This window comes from Balaenoptera acutorostrata, chromosome 11 (assembly GCF_949987535.1).
Source record: "Balaenoptera acutorostrata chromosome 11, mBalAcu1.1, whole genome shotgun sequence".
Classification (NCBI taxonomy): Eukaryota; Metazoa; Chordata; class Mammalia; order Artiodactyla; family Balaenopteridae; genus Balaenoptera; species Balaenoptera acutorostrata.
In genome coordinates, this window is record NC_080074.1 from 99,669,833 (window position 1) to 99,686,729 (window position 16,897).

The 16,897-nt window shown below is 42.7% G+C and overlaps 1 pseudogene; it reads right to left on the reverse strand.

Moving 5' to 3' along the window:
• Positions 1–223: 223 nt before the first annotated feature.
• LOC114235759 (ribosomal protein L18-like) lies at positions 224–5,087 on the reverse strand (annotated as a pseudogene).
• Positions 5,088–16,897: the final 11,810 nt, after the last annotated feature.

The window sequence follows — 16,897 nt, forward strand, 5'->3', positions numbered from 1 at the left end:
CTTCCTCCTTGAATGAAGAAGTTCTGGAAATTCAAGTGTGCACTATACTTTCTAAAAGAGCTCCTTGCACACTTTCTCTAAGTATTCATTTGACTCAGATGGTGCAAACCCCAAGCTGTCTCCCCACTTTTGATGACCTCAAGCAGTACGTGTTGCCAGCCACAAGCTCCTCCCTCCTCTGCCTCGGGCACTCGTGGTGAAAGCTGATGTTTAGCCAAATACTTTACACCTGGTCAGAGGTGCAAGCAACTGGCAGTCTCTTAAGGTTCACCTTCCTTCTGTACTGAAGCAGCTGTAACACAGTTAAGAGAGACATCTGAGAAGAAACAGAAGTTGGAAGAGTACCAGATAAGGGGGATAAGGAGATGGCAGAGGGATGATGGGTTGACATCAGAGCAGGGGAACCCGGAGGCTCTGGGAATTCACAAATCTGTCTGGGAGAAGGGAATTTGCAAAGTATGGTGAAGAGGACCTGAGTTCCATACCGATCCATCTGGAACCTTACAGGGTAGAATGAACATCAGCAGCACAGTGGAGGTGGGGCAGGACTGTGCTTAGAGTTTAGTCAAATTCAGGGAGGCAAAGATTAGGTTAAAAATACAACACTCCAATAAAAATTGAAATCCTTGGGACTTCCCTGGTGGCGCAGTGATTAAGAATCCGCCTGCCAATGCAGGGAACATGGGTTCCATCCCTGGTCTGGGAAGATCCCACATGTCGCAGAGCAACTAAGCCTGTGCACCACAGCTACTGAGCCTGTGCTCTAGAGCCCGAGAGCCACAACTACTGAGCCCGTGTGCCACAACTACTGAAGCCCGTGCGCCTAGAGCCCGTGCTCCGCAACAAGAGAAGCCACTGCAATGAAAAGCCTGCACACCGCAACAAAGAGTAGCCTCCGCTCGCCGCAACTAGGGAGAGTCCGCGCACAGCAACGAAGACCCAATGCAGCCAAATAAATAAATAAATAAATAAATTTAAAAATTGAAATCCTTGTGTGTTTTAGCATTTTTCACTAACCAAACACCAGCGAAAGTGACTTGACTTTCTCTGTGGTAGAGAGAGGAACAGGTGGCCACAGTTTGGGTTTTTTTTTTCTAAAAACCAGTCAACCAGAGCCAGAAGCAGCCTCAGACGACAACTTCTGGGCAGAACCCAAGATGGAAAAGCAAATGTTGTTTATTATATAAATAGAGGTGCAGAGCCCATAGCTTCCTGTTGACAAAATGAGCTTCACTTCACCTCAAACCCTCAATGGTTTTAAAAATAGCTGATAACGGGTTGTTTTTTTTTTTCTTTCAATTTGTCCAATCACTTTCAGTAAGATTCTAGCTTTTTCTTAACCCGGGGTCCTGAAATTCTTTTCTCTGTCTCTGGTGTTTTCCTCTTTCATTCCCTTTTCCTTTCTTCTGTGTGTTTACCCAGCCATAAATCTGTACTCTGTAGTTTTGGGGAGTACATTATCGGAGTTCCATACCAATCAATAAGGGTTGAACTTGGAATGATCTCATACGTTTATGAGACTCACCTCCCCCCAACTCTTTTAAAAAGTAATAGATGCACTTTGAGCAAGTATAAGGAAATATTTTAATGGAAAATAACCTGAATTATACTTAAGGGATTGATGGGCATTGAGGTATCAACCATGTCATTATATGTTTTCCTAATATGTTGTTCTGTCCCAAATGGTCAAACACAAGGAGTTACAATGAGAGTAGTGAGAATTGCACAGAAAAACACTCATATATTCATTCATTCTTGAAAATGGGTGAGATTTAGGGGGGAAGGAAAATAAAGTAATATAAAAACAAATCAGCCTATGAAAATGTGTAATATTAACATCAAAATCAATGTGAAAACAAAAAAGTATTTCAAAAATGTTCATATAAAATCATGCACGGCAGCTCCTTAATTGGCTATTAAGAGAAACCAATTTGTTTGTTGGAAGGTGAGCTATAACTTAATTGTGTTCAACAACTATGCTCTTTTCTGTGCCATTAGCTACCCAGGATCGAAAGACCTGCATTGTGTAATAAACTGATAATTAAAGTACAAAAATTCATAATTAAATTTAATTATGAATAATTAAATTACAATTCAGAAGAATCACAGTATGTTCTAATGACATAGGACAAGAATAATTTCTCTTGCCATGTAAAAAAAAAAACAAACTAAAAAAATATATCATCTAAACATGGGGCATCCAGACCCTAAATCAGGTGCATTTGTATCATCCTGTTTGTTTCAAGTAATATAAAAGAATTGATATTGGTTTCCGGGCCAGTCCTGATGTAGCACCCACGTTGTGTGGTCCTAAGGTAATAACCTCTGTTATAACTGTAAATTGGTGGTGATACATCTGCCTTATGAGTGGTTCTGGGGATTAACAAGACCATGTATTCAAAGGTTTGGTGCCTGTAAGACTATTATGTAGTAAAACTATGGGACTTTTTTCCTAGTTAAGCCGACTGGTTTCTCCCTAACTGTCCTTGAGTAGGTTGACTCTCTTCTTTCTTTCTCTTGTGACAAAGTGAGATGACACTTGTGGATTAGCTTTTGCGTGGAGAGGTATGGAAGCCTGCTAAGGGTGTACAATGCCACCGATGCTAGTTTCTCAACAGTTTGAGCTTCCTAATTTTTTTTTTTAAATAAATTTATTTATTTTATTTATTTATTTATTTATTTTTGGCTGTGTTGGGTCTTCGTTGCTGTGTGTGGGCTTTCTCTAGTTGCGGCGAGCGGGGGCTACTCTTCATTGTGGTGGGCGGACTTCTCACTGCAGTGGCTTCTCTTGCTGCGGAGCACGGGCTCTAGGCGCTCGGGCTTCAGTAGTTGTGGCTCGCAGGCTCTAGAGTGCAGGCTCAGTAGTTGTGGTGCACGGGCTTAGTTGCTCCGTGGCATGTGGGATCTTCCCAGACCAGGGCTCGAACCCGTGTCCCCTGCATTGGCAGGAGGATTCTTAACCACTGCACCACCAGGGAAGTCCTGAGCTTCCTAATTTAAATTTAATTTTTTAAGTATCCAAAAATCTTTTAGCAGGGCAGGTTCGTTTTTGTAGCAGCGGCTGGCGGGTCGGCCTCTGGCGCTTGGAGAGCAGACAGGATGGATGGAGCTGTGCGGTGTTCCCTGGGCCTCGCCCAGACACCTGGACACCTTGTAACCCTTGAGAGGACCGGAGGGCAGGACGGTGCTACAGCTCTTGGGGGAATCCAGAGCCAGGTGGTGGAAAGTAAGGATCTTGCCTCTGGCCTTGGGGATGCAGCTCAGCCTTTGGGATGCAACTCTGGGCGCGGCTGCTCCCCTGAAGCGCACACCTGAACTTTGGGCAGGTGTGCATCATCAGTTTGGGGGTTATACTGAGACACGCGCATCGTCGGGTATAACTCCCATAACCACAGCCATTCTGTCTTCCCAGCCAGGAAACTTCATCTTCACAACCATCCAGGAAAGGGACAGGGGCAGCTGGCTGGAGCAACTCATGAAAACTTCTTCAGCACAACTTGGCTGAAGGTGGAGTTGGTTGGCCAGAAACCTATACAGCTTGACCAACAGCCTTTGGGAGACGTCCTGGCCTTGAGCTCCCGGCCCTGAACTCTTCGGTCCTTGTTGTGGCCAAAGTTCCCTCACATGTTGGAGTCTACTGCTCTGCCAGGTGTTTTGTTTGTTCATTCATTTTAACAAACATCATTATTTCATTTTGAGAGTGACCCTGTGAGGTGGGCAGCAGAGGGATCATTGTTCCTATTTTTCAGACAGGGAACAAGGTTTAGAGAAATGAAGAGCCCCACTGACTGGATAAAGTTTAGTGGGGCAGAACCATGCCTGAACTAAGTCTAAAACTGAGGTTAATGCTCGTTCAGTTGCAAAAGGAAAATTCAATAACATCTTGTTTAGAAATCAGAGGTAGTTTACTAGCTTGCTAAAGGTTTGTAAGGGAATCTACACTGCAGGCGACCGTTTTGCTTTCATACACCACACGCACTACCCAGCAACTGTGCTTCTCTGGAATTTTGTGGAGACAGCCAGTAGTTGTGAGCCATGGATTTGGTTAGAAGAACATGGAAGAACATGCGAAATGCCAAAGATGGGCATGTTTTTCCTCTTCTCAGAAGGATGGAGAATTAGTTTAGTCAACCTTTTCATCATGGTTTCTTTGATTTCTTCAGGAAATTGAGAAAGTGTTTCAGAGCACAAACTCTGTGCTAGGCCACATGGGTGTCAATCCTGACTCCATCATTGTGAGCTTAACCTTTCTGTGCCTCAGTTTCCTCATCTGTAAAAGGAGAGCACAATGTCTTTGAACCCTGGGGACTATTTTAAGATCAAATGAATTAGATGTTTAGAATAGCACTTGGGGGATTTCCATGCTGGTCCAGTGGTTAAGAATCTGCCTTCCAATGCAGGGGACGCGGGTCCGATCCCTGGTCGGGGAACTAAGATCCCACATGCTGCGGGGCCACTAAGCCCACACACTCTAGAGCTCACAAGACGCAACTACTGAGCCTGAGCCCGCTGCAATGAAAGATGCCACAATGAAGAGCTCACATTCCACAACTAAGACCCGATGCAGCCAAATAAATAAATTTTTTTTTAAAAGAAAGAATAGCACTTGGCACATAGGCCCCCATGTCAGTGTGAGTCATTATCTTTAGGTCAACAACTTTTGAGCCTGGCACAGTGCTGGGGATACAAAGATGCGTAACACATGGTCTCTTCCATCAGTGAGATTAGAGTAGCATCTTTATTACTCAACTTGTTTCTACTTTCACCTCTTACAATGGCACATGTTTTCTTGTTTTCTTTTCAGCTTTTATCTTTGATCAGAGATAATGCAATGCTTTAATTTATACTGTGTTTCCTCTTGTTCAGAGACAGAGAGATGCTTAAGTTTGTACAGTCCCACCCATAGCCTTCAGTTCCCTGTAAGCACCCTGTAAGCAACTGTATTTCCCATTTCTGTCTGGGTTCTTTCTTCCCATTCCCGTTTCTGTTCTTCTTCCTCTCTGTTCCAGGGTATATATCACCTTTGCCTCTCTTATTACGGACTTTCTCCTTTGCTTTCACATACCAACAGCTGAGAGAATACCCATCATCACTCTCACCCTTTTTCCAGATGTTCAGCCCCTTGAAGTCTCTGAATTAGTCAGGACTCTTAAATTTTTTTATTTAGGTGAAATTCGCATGACATAAAAATAACCATTTAGGGCTTCCTTGGTGGCGCAGTGGTTAAGAATCCACCTGCCAATGCAGGGGACACGGGTTCGAGCCCTGGTCCGGGAAGATCCCACATGCCGTGGAGCAACTAAGCCCATGCGCTCACTACTGAGCCTGCGCTCTAGAGCCCGCGAGCCACAACTACTGAGCCCACATGCCACAACTACTGAAGCCCGCATGCCTAGAGCCTGTGCTCTGCAACAAGAGAAGCCACTGCAATGAGAAGCCCATGCACCGCAATGGAGAGTAGCCCCCGCTCGCCGCAACTAGAGAAAGCCCGCGTCCAGCAACGAAGACCCAACACAGCCAAAAATAAATAAAATAAATAAATTTATTTAAAAAAAATAACCATTTAAAGTATAAAATTCAGTGACATTTAGCGCATACATTGTTGTTCAACTACCCCCTCTATCTACCTTCAAAACTTTTTTCATCACCCTGAAAAGAAAATCCCATATCCATTAAGCAGTAATGACTATTCCTTGCTCCCTAAAGCACCTGAATAACCATCAATCTGCTTTCTGCCTCTCTGGATTTATCTACTCTGGACATTTCATATAAGTGGAATCATACACTGTGTGGCCTTTTGTGTCTGCCATAATCAGGATTTAAGGTTATCTGTATAGGACATGAATTACTAATAGGAAGAACTTCTACTTTACTTTTTATGTTGTAGCCATATCTCCTTTAAGGAACCTGTGGATGGAGGTCTAAAGTAACCAGGACCTGTGAGAGACAGGGCCATGCTTAATAAAGTAACCAAGGTGCTGAGTGTACTGAGTTTCTAATTGCACTGAGGAAATTAACTCTTCCTGTCCTCTGGTAACAAACTGAAGAGATCTTGGTGGTGCATTTAGCCAATGTGTGGATGGGTTGGGGGTGGTGAAAAACATGGGGTTCTTGCTGGGGGGAGGAAACCAGGTTCACACACTAAGGAATTTGGGACTATTTGATATCAAGTAGCTGTTTCTCAAACCTCAAAGACACTGAATTTAGTTAAATCAACAGGTGATGTGGGAATTTCCCTCATGACCCAGTGGTTAAGAATCCACCTTCCAGGGCTTCCCTGGTGGCGCAGTGGTTGAGAATCTGCCTGCCAATGCAGGGGACACGGGTTCGAGCCCTGGTCTGGGAAGATCCCACATACCGCAGAGCAACTGGGCCCGTGAGCCACAATTGCTGAGCCTGCGCATCTGGAGCCTGTGCTCCGCAAAAAGAGAGCCCACGATAATGAGAGGCCCGCGCACCGCGATGAAGAGTGGCCCCCACTTGCCGCAACTAGAGAAAGCCCTCGCACAGAAACCAAGACCAACACAGACATAAATAAATAAAATAAAATAAAAAAAAAAAAAAAAAAAAAAGAATCCACCTTCCAATGCAGGGGATGCCGGTTTGATCCCTGGTCAGGGAACTAAGATCCCACATGCCATGGGGCAACTAAGCCCGTATGCCACACTACAGAGCCCACGCACTCTGGGACCCACGCCACAACTAGAGAGCCTGTGCACCACAGCTATTGAGCTCTGGAGCTCACTCGCCACAACTAGAGAGGAGACCGTACACCGCAACAAAGGATCCCCCGTGCTGCAACTAAGACCCAACGCAGCCAAAAATAAATAAATAAAATAAATAAATAATTTTTTTTAAAAAAAGGTGATGTGATCTAATTAGTAGTGATGGAATGATTATTGCAGAAGGCAGTGATCAACACAGATCTTCAAAAAAGGTGAGAGCCAAGGAGGAAGAATTTGCCAATATGGTGCCAGGGCTTCCTAGAGGGGATGATCTGATACCAATGAGTGTTGGTCACTAGACAGAGTAGAGAATAGCAGTTCTGCAGGTAACATTTAATCTGTTATCCTTACTTCAGAACCTGTCCCTTATTCATTTTAGAGCTGTTTTTATCAAGATTATCTCTACCAGGACTTCCCAGGTGGTGCAGTGGTTAAGAATCCGCCTGCTAATGCAGGGGACACAGGTTCAATCTCTGGTCCGGGAAGATCCCACATGGTGCAGAGCAACTAAGGCCGTACGCCACAACTACTGATCCTGAGCTCTAGAGCCCGCGAGCCACAACTACTGAGCCCACGTGCCACAACTACTGAAGCCCGTGTGCCTAGGGCCTGGGCTCTGTAACAAGAGAAGCCACCGCAAGGAGAAGCCTGCTCACCGCAATGAATAGTAGCCCCTGCTCACCGCAACTAGAGAAGGCCCGCGCGCAGCAACGAAGACCTCACGCAGCCAAAAATTAATTAATTAATTATTTAAAAAAATATTATCTCTACCAATGAAATCACATCACTCCTTATACTACATCACTGAGCAAACAAATACTATGGAATTTGGTCTTGGGAATACACATACCCACAAAGAGAAAGACCTGCATGTTATTTGGAGCACTTCTCATTTTCCCTGGCATTTCAATTGCTTACTAAGGAAGCAAACAAACACATCACACACACACACACACACACACACACACACACACACACACTTTTTCAAAAGTATATAAAGTCACATAATCATAGAATTTTACTGCTGGGGAAGACTTTAGAGGTCTACTAGGCCGATGTAAACTAACTACCTGCTTGGAATTAATGGGTGCTTGTTGAAAACGCAGAGTCCTGGGCTGCACTCCAGAATTACTGAGTCAAAAAAAATCTGCAGGGATTAAACAACGGAACATGCAATTTTATACACTTGCTCAAACCTCAAAGTATGAGAACCTCAAAATTATGCACTCATATTTTATTGCTAATCAGAAAACTTTGAACCATGGGAGGAGTTAACTTTGATGACAATAATTTATTTTTTCAAGTATCTGGTCTCCTTAATATTATCAGCTATTAGAAGATACTACTTTTTTTTTTAATTTTATTTATTTATTTATTTATTTATTTATTTATTTGGCTGTGTTGGGTCTTTGTTGCTGCGTGTGGGCTTTCTCTAGTTGGGGCGAGCGGGGGCTACTCTTTGTTTCAGTGCGCGGGCTTCTCATTGCGGTGGCTTCGCGTTGCGGAGCCCAGGCTGTAGGCGCGCAGGCTTCGGTAGTTGTGGCACACGGGCTCAGTAGTTGTGGCTCGTGGGCTCTAGAGCACAGGCTCAGTAGTTGTGGCGCACGGGCTTAGCTGCTCCACAGTATGTGGGATCTTCCCGGACCAGGGCTCAAACCCGTGTCCCCTGCATTGGCAGGTGGATTCTTAACCACTGTGCCACCAGGTAAGTCCCTAGAAGATACTATTTTATAAAAGTAGTTGTTCTTATAGAATACCTTGCATGCACTAGGCCACATGCAGAGCCACTGATTTTAAATTACTTTTAGCAATCGTAAGATAATGATTTCAACTCTTTGGGCCTCAGTGTTCACATCTGAAAACTGAGATAATAGTTCCTACCTCTTAGACTTAAATGAGATAATATATGCAACATGCTCAGCAAAGAACCTGGCATAAATTAAGTGCACAAAAAAGGTTAGCTATTATTACTATTATTTATTCACATTTTATACATGGGGAAACTAAAAAACATATGGCATCAGGCAACACCCAAACACAATTCACTAGGAAATGGTGGAGACAGAATTCAAGTTTTCATATGTTTGATTATAGAAACCTAACTTTTTATTCTTTCTTGTATGTGTGTGATCAATGAAGCTCTGGTTAATGTCCCCATCAAAAATAACTCTTTTACACCTTTGACCAGCCCCAGGCTTTTGATGAATATTTATTTGTTCTCTCAACCTCAATAAGTCCTGGGCAGCTGCACAGCAGAAGCCGAGTGAGTAATTCCTGTATATGTCCCTCAACTTCTTCATACCCCCAGAGAAATTCAGTAATATGCCTGGCAGTAAAGTGAGAAAAACAAAAATTGGGAAATGCAGAAGTTGAAGCACTCCAAAAACCACACTTTAACCCACGCGGAAACCTTTTTGGGCTCTTTTCAAAAACAACAAAGTATCATATTGAACAATCTACCTGGTGTCCAAAAATAGTGGTCTGGGGAGTCATTGTCTGAGCATCTCATCTCTCAGACACAGGAATGGATACCCTGAAGAATTCCCAGGGGGCTGTCTGGCCTCACACACTGGCCATAATGAAACCCCAGCACCTTGTTTTGTTCTTCTCATGAAGGTTACCCATGGTGAAGTCCAGATGTCCAAGACTTAACTCAGCCACCAGAGGCACAATTTCCAAGTCATGTTGTTTCTGTGGTTTTTAACTTTTCAAGAGAAGTTGGTGAGGGAAGAAGGTAGTTAGTAAGGAAAACAACTTTCAAAATAGCTGAAGGAAACCTCACAAAATTGTTTCTTTTAATCTCACTAACTCCAAATCTCCAGGAATGAAAAATGCTATTGTCATCATAAGAGACATACTTTTCTTTGCTTTAGCAGAAGAAAGGTGAGCAGGAACTATAGATTTCTGAGAAATAAAGTTATTTCCTTATGCTGGATGAATCATGCCTCTTTAATAATTTTTTTACAGCCATTATGCAAGTTATTTAAGTCTCCATTTTGTTAGAAAGCATTCCTTAAGCAGCTTATATGAATTGTGAATGTCATCTCATTTTTATCTGTCATTATTGTTTTGTTATGAGCCATCACTCAAACCAGAATAAGCGACTCATTACTAAAACATAGGAAGTCCATTCCTACAGTTCTGCCTTTGTTTATGTTGTTTCTGCCACTTGGAGAGAGGATGAGAAATTTTATCAAGCATATTCATGTATTCCAGATACCATGCTTTCTCACTCACACAGTAAAGCTAAGTAGATTCTTGGAATGACTTTGCGAACAATTCTTTCCCAGTGTCATGTGTTTCACAGGTGAAAGGTCCAGTTGTAGGGCCCAAGTCTATCTTCAAAGACTGTTCTCCAGAAACTCTCTGCTCTGTACTCTTTATTTATTAAAATTTTATCCATTCATCAGAGTCTCAATCAACAACTAAGTCTAGTGCTTCCCTGGTGGCACAGTGGTTAAGAATCCGCCTGCCAATGCAGGGGACATGGGTTCGAGCCCTGGTCTGGGAAGATCCTACATGCTGTGGAGCAACTAAGCCCGTGAGCCACAACTACTGAAGCCCATGTGCCACAACTACTGAAGCCTGCGAACCTAGAGCTTGTGCTCCGCAACAAGAGAAGCCGCCGCAATGAGAAGCCCGTGCACCGCAACGAAGGGTAGCCCCCGCTCACCGCAACTAAAGAAAGCCCGCTCACAGCAACAAAGACCCAACTCAGACAAAAATAAATAAATAAATAAATTTATAAAAGAAAAAAAAAGAACTAGGTCTATTATGAAGCTTTAGATTATGGAGTCTCTCCTTCCTCTGAACTCATGGCACCGAGTGGGCAATGGTGTCCTGTTAATGGGATTAGACAAGAGGGTAGGAGACCACTGTTTGGGATGCTTTAGCAAAAATTCTCTGCAAAGAATTGCGGAATCATTGGTTCTCTATTTGTTTTTCCCATTAAACTGTCCTATAAAGAAGAGTAGGGCTTCCCTGGTGGCGCAGTGGTTGAGAATCTGCCTGCCAATGCAGGGGACACGGGTTCGAGCCCTGGTCTGGGAAGATCCCACATGCCGCGGAGCAACTACGCCCGTGAGCCACAATTACTGAGCCTGCGCGTCTGGAGCCTGTGCTTCGCAACGAGAGAGGCCGCGACAGTGAAAGGCCCGCGCACCGCGATGAAGAGTGGCACCCGCTCGCCACAACTAGAGAAAGCCCTCGCACAGAAACGAAGACCCAACACAGCCAAAAATAAATAAATAAATAAATAAATATTAAAAAAAAAAAAAAAAGAAGAAGAGTAAAATAAGAAATGCTGAGTATCTGAGGCTATAATCTCAAACCGCCCCCCATGTTGGGCTGAAATTTCCCTGGAATCTATGTTTTCTCTTTAACATTTTACATGATGCTCTATTTACCTGTGGGCCTGCCAGATGTGGGCTTACTCTCCATATGGGGAGAATAAAAATTGTTGAAACCTTCCATGTCATGAGGACTTTTACTTTTTAAATGGGGGTGATAGAGGGTAATGGGGAAAAGCATAAGTGTAAGGAAAACTAACATACATATTATATTCTACTCTAAATGATTTTAAATACAAACACTATTTTCCCCATATCTTTGGAAAACTTTTATGCTCTAGGATAACATGACCTGTTTATCTTGTAGTTTTGACCTACTCCCTGATATATTGCCATGTACTCAAATTTAGGTGTAAAGATATGTGTATCCCATTTTGAGAAGCACAGGGCTAGATGAACGCTAAGGTCCCTTCAACTTTGAGATGCTATGATTCTGTCATTTTTATTTTAGTCTTATATTGACATTTAATTTTTTTATATTGTCATTTTAAGTATTGTCTATTTTATTTTTATTTATTTATTTATTTGGCTGCATTGGGTCTTAGTTGCGGCATGCAGGATCTTTCGTTGCGGCACGTGGGCTCAGTAGTTTCAGCGCACGGGCTCTAGAGCGCGCAGGCTTAGTTGCCCCATGGCATGTGGGATCTTAGTTCCCCAACCAGGGATCAAACCCGTGTCCTCTGCATTGGAAGGCAGATTCTTAACCACTGGACCACCAGGGAAGTCCCAGTATTGTCTATTTTAAAGCTTTAAACAAAATTATAAATTCCTTGAACTATAATGTGCATAATTGTTCCTTTTCAAAGCTCAGCTTTCTCATAATAGGCCTTCAATAAATACTGAATGAATTTCAGTTTTCAAAGGTGCTTTTTATAAATTACTTATAGAAGCACTTTTTGAGTTGCCCCCGAAAGGATAGAACATCAAAACAAACACAGTAGATTATTTTTCCTCCCTAGCACCTTCATTTTCAAGTACTGGATATCTAAAACATTTGTGTATGTTGGAGAGAATCTTCTTTATGTGGCCTATACACTGAAAAGTAAGATTTTCAAAACAGGAGATAGGATACAAAAATGTACATTGACTATTTTGTGTTTATTAGATTCTGCCAACCCTATCAAATCTAACTTATAAAATAGAATAAATATCCACAGATAATTCTGCTTTGGAAACTAATTTGGAGGAACTGACTTGATGGCCACCTTTCTCTATTCTCTCCCATACTGCCTGGTCTTGTATGTTTCCCAATATGTAGTGTTTGGCTAAGACTCACGTTCCATCATTGAACTGAGAGATGGGAAAACATCCTGGCTAAAAATGGCCAACAGAGACTCTTTTGACAAAACAAAGAGCTCCAAAGTCCATGCTTCAATTAGATTTAGATTTAATTACTCACTAGGCCAACAGTCTACATTTTCTATGTGGGAGGGAAATTGTATCTTGCATAAGCAATCTACTGAGTTTGCCTGACATATGCAGCCAAACCCAATTCTAAAGACACAGTAATATGGGGGAAAAACTCCTCTGTGCAGCTCTGATGAAGTTTTCTAAACTGATATCATCAACGGATAAGATCTGCAGGCTTGATTTTACCAGCATGACAGCATTGCATGGGTTTTGAAGTAAGGCTGACCATAAAAAGGAATGAAGTTCTGCTGCATGCTGTAACATGGATCAGTCTTGAAAACATTATGCAGAATGAAATAAGGCAGACACAAAAGGACAAAGACTGTATGTTTCCACTTATGAGTGTTTAGAATAGGCAAGTTCACAGAGATTACCAGGGGTTGGATGGTGGGGGGAATGGTGAGTTTTGGCTTAATGATTATGGGTTTTATTTTTGGGGTCATGAAAAGTTTTGGAAACAGATAGTGGTGATGGTTGCACTTTATGAATGCAATTAATACCACTGAATTGTGCATTTAAAAGTGGTTGGAGACTTCCCTGGCAGTCCAGTAGTTAAAGACTCTGCACTTCCACTGCAGGGGGCATGGGTTGGATCCCTGGTTGGGGAAATAAGATCCCACATGCCACGCACAGTGCGGCCAAGGGGGGGAAAAGGTTAAAATCCAAGAAACCAAACCAAACCAAAACTAAACAAAAGAGAAGCATGTGCATCATCAATGGGCCTATTTTCCTATTTCTGGCCGGAACAAAAGGTCATAATTTGAAAAGAGAGAATATACAAAAGGAGCAATACAGTTTTGCCTAATCATGTGAAGTTATCACCTGCAGTATCAATGAGGGTCTTCCCATTGGGGCACCTAGGAAATTTTTTTCTAGTTTTTGGATTTAGAGATGTTACCATCTCTGAGAATTAATATTTATTCTTTGGAAGGGTGTGTGTGTGTGTGTTTGTGTTATTCTCTGGACAATCGGTGGATAATAGGATAAAAGTGCAACTCATATCTGAGGAAACAAAGGATCACATTTTTACATGCCCTTGGATGATCCCACCTTGTCTTCTGCTGAGGAACTTTAGTTTTGTTTTTTTTGGCTGTGCTGCAGGGCTTGTGGAATCTCAGTTCCCCCTGACCAAGGATTAAACCCGCACCCTCAGCAGTGAAAGTCCTAACCACTGGACCGCCAGGGAATTCCCTTTAGAGGAATTTTGAGAAGTCTCCGTCCCTATGTTCCTCACTCATCTGTTCTATGCCAAAGGTGACCATCTCCTGTCTTTCTGGTGCCCTGAGGAATTATTCCACAGATAATTAGACTTGGAGAAAAGAATGTATAGAGAGGAAGCTTAGATCCTTGGATGAGAATAGCCCATGACCACACAGGGTAGGGTTTTGTAACAGAGGAGTGGACGTGAAGACAGGTGAGCAAGGCTAGGAGTGGGGTTTGGTCATGAGCAGAGCTCCTGTGCAGAGTTTAATTCCTTGCAAATATTCAAACTATAAAAAGCTATAATTAATGTATTGATGTATATGACAATGATTTAATGTATGTGACTTCTCTCACATGCATCATTCCCTTTGGCTTTCCAAAGCTTTGATAAAACCTGCTGTACCTTGGGACTTCCCTGGTGGTCCAGTGGTTAAGAATCCACCTTCCAAAGCAGGGGAAGAGGGTTCGACCCCTAGTCGGGGAACTAAGATCCCACGTGCTGCAGGGCAACTAAGCCCGTGCACCAGAGCTAGAGGGCCCGCATGTCGCAACTACTGAGCCTGTGTGCTGCAATGAATGATCCTGAGTGCTGCAACTAAGACCGCATGCAGCCAAATAAAGAAATAAATATTTAAACCTGCTGCACCTTTACAGTTTAGTGTGGTTGTACTGGAGGAAAGTGATTGTAAAGGGAAGTGAGGCTTGCCCCACATTCAATCCACCCTCTCCCAGAGAGTCCTTTAGAGTGAACTAGCATCATGCCAACCCCCTCTGGGGACCCACACTGGAGCAAAGAATTCGTAATCCAGAGAATCAGTGACCTTGATCACAACTCAGGAGCTTACAAGAGAATGCCCCCACCACCAGTTTTCCTAAATTTGCCTAGCTTTTATTTAAAGCCTCGGCACAAGCCTAACCATTATAAGAATTCAAAGCATTAGCTATTATTTGAATTAACGCTCACTTTAGAAATTCCCCTTAAAGTCCTGGTATCGATGGGGTGAGGACAGGTGTAGGACAAATAGGGAAGGGTAGAGTTCTATGGTTCAACAAAGGATGTGATTAGAAAGTTTCTGAGTTGGGCATGGAATGTAGAGAAGAAATATACTCCCTTCCATATACTCCCTTCCTCCCATAATCTAAAAAGGATCTTGACTGAGAGGCGAGCTATCACCACCTCCCAACCAGTAGTGCTCTCACCGGTCCCTCGGCCAGTTAGGTCTCTTGTTATGAGATGTGTACTTTTCTTTCATATCAAACATCACTGTTTTAATTATACATTTACATGTGAATGCAATTACTTAATTAATGTCTCTTCCCCACTTGAATTTAACTTCCATGAGATCCTTATTGGTTTCATTCAACATTTTTTTCAGTGTCTATTATACCAGGTACTATGTACTTTTTCTCCATGTGGGTAAGAAAGAAACAGACCAAAAAATCCTCCTCTCATGGACCTAAGACTCAATCAATGTAGACAACACTGTATTTTAAGTGATGCGTGCTAAAGGGAAATATACATTAGGATAAGGGAAAAGGAAAGGTCAGGATGATGGGATATAGTTGAAATTTTAGATATGGGACAAGAAAAAGCCTCAACTACGAGGGAGTATTTGAGTAAAGATAAGGGATCAAGCTGTAACAATATACAGGGGAATAGCATTCCAGGCAGAAGGGCCAGCAAGTATTCTTTGCTCCTGTGTGTTCTTTGTGCAAGCAAGGAGAGAGGTATGGCAGGGGCAGGTGGCAGAGGGTCTGGTGACCCACTGTAAGGATGTTGGCTATTACTGAGAAAATGAGGGAACATGGAGACTTTTGAGAACAGAGAGACATGAGCTAAAATATTTCAGGGGACTTCCCTGGTGACGCAGTGGTTAAGACTCCAGGCTCCCAATGCAGGGGGCCCGGGTTCGATCCCTGATCAGGGAACTAGATTCCACATGCATGCTGCAACTAAGAGTTCGCATGCTACAACTAAGGAGCCCGCCTGCCACAACAAAGACCCAGCGCAACCAAAATAAAATAAAGAAATAAATAATTTTTTTAAATTAGGATAAATAAATTAAATATTTTGGAAGGATTGCTGTGCAGAGAATAGTCTGTAATTGAAGAAAGGAAGACCAGTTGAGAGGCTGAATGTAACCATCCAGGTTGTTTAGACCTGGAGGTGGTGAAAGTGGTCAGTGAACAGGATTTGGGCATGGGATTTATTTATTTTTTTAATTTTTTTTTATATTGGAGTATAGTTGATTAACAATGTTGTGTTAGTTTCAGGTGTACAGCAAAGTGATTCAGTTGTATATATACATGTATCTGTTCTTTTTCAAATTCTTTTCCCACTTAGGTTACTATAGAATACTGAGCAGGGTTCCCTGTGCTATACAGCAGGTCCTTGTTGGTTATCTATTTTAAATATAGCAGTGTGTACATGTCAATCTCAAACTCCCAGTCTATCCCTCCCTGCCCCCACCCCCAGCCTTCCCCCGGGCATGGGATTTAAAAGGAAGAGAGCCATCAAGAAGATGGCCAGGTTGGCCTGAACAATGGGAAGAATGACATTGCCATTGATGCCGTTGAGACAGGGAAGGCAGCAAGAGGAGCAGATTACATGTTGGGAGAGAGAACAGGTGCTCAGTTTCAGCCATGTTTGAAATGCCCATCAGACATCCAGATGGAGATGCTGAGGTGGAAGATGGACATACTTGCCTTGAGTTCAAGGGGGAGGTCCAGCCTAGAACTACAGATTTGGGGGATCATCAGTGTATAGATGGTATTCAAAGCCTTGAGGCAGGAAGAGAGCAGGAACCCTTGCTGCTTTGCTCACTATTGTAACACCAGCACAGTTTCTATCATCTAGTGGGTATTAAGTTTCTATTGAATGAATAAATAGAATGCATATGGCCTCAGGTAGGAGGGAGAAGCAAAATCTTTAATAGGCCAGCTTGTATGAGGGAAGGAATGTAAAGCCTCTTATTTGAAAAGCCCGACCTGTTTTCCAAGTTCAGTGCAGTCATTTAGATGCTGATTCTGATTAAATAAATCTTTTTTTGTTGTTGTTCTTTGAGATGCTGCTGCTTCTGACTTCAAATTAATATATGGCTTTTGCGGAAAACATGGCTTATGCAAAAATCCTTTGGTGTAATCATCTAGTCTTCTAGCAATTCTTGTAAAGCAATCAAAGAAGTGGTTTGGGAAGCAAAATCTCTGTCC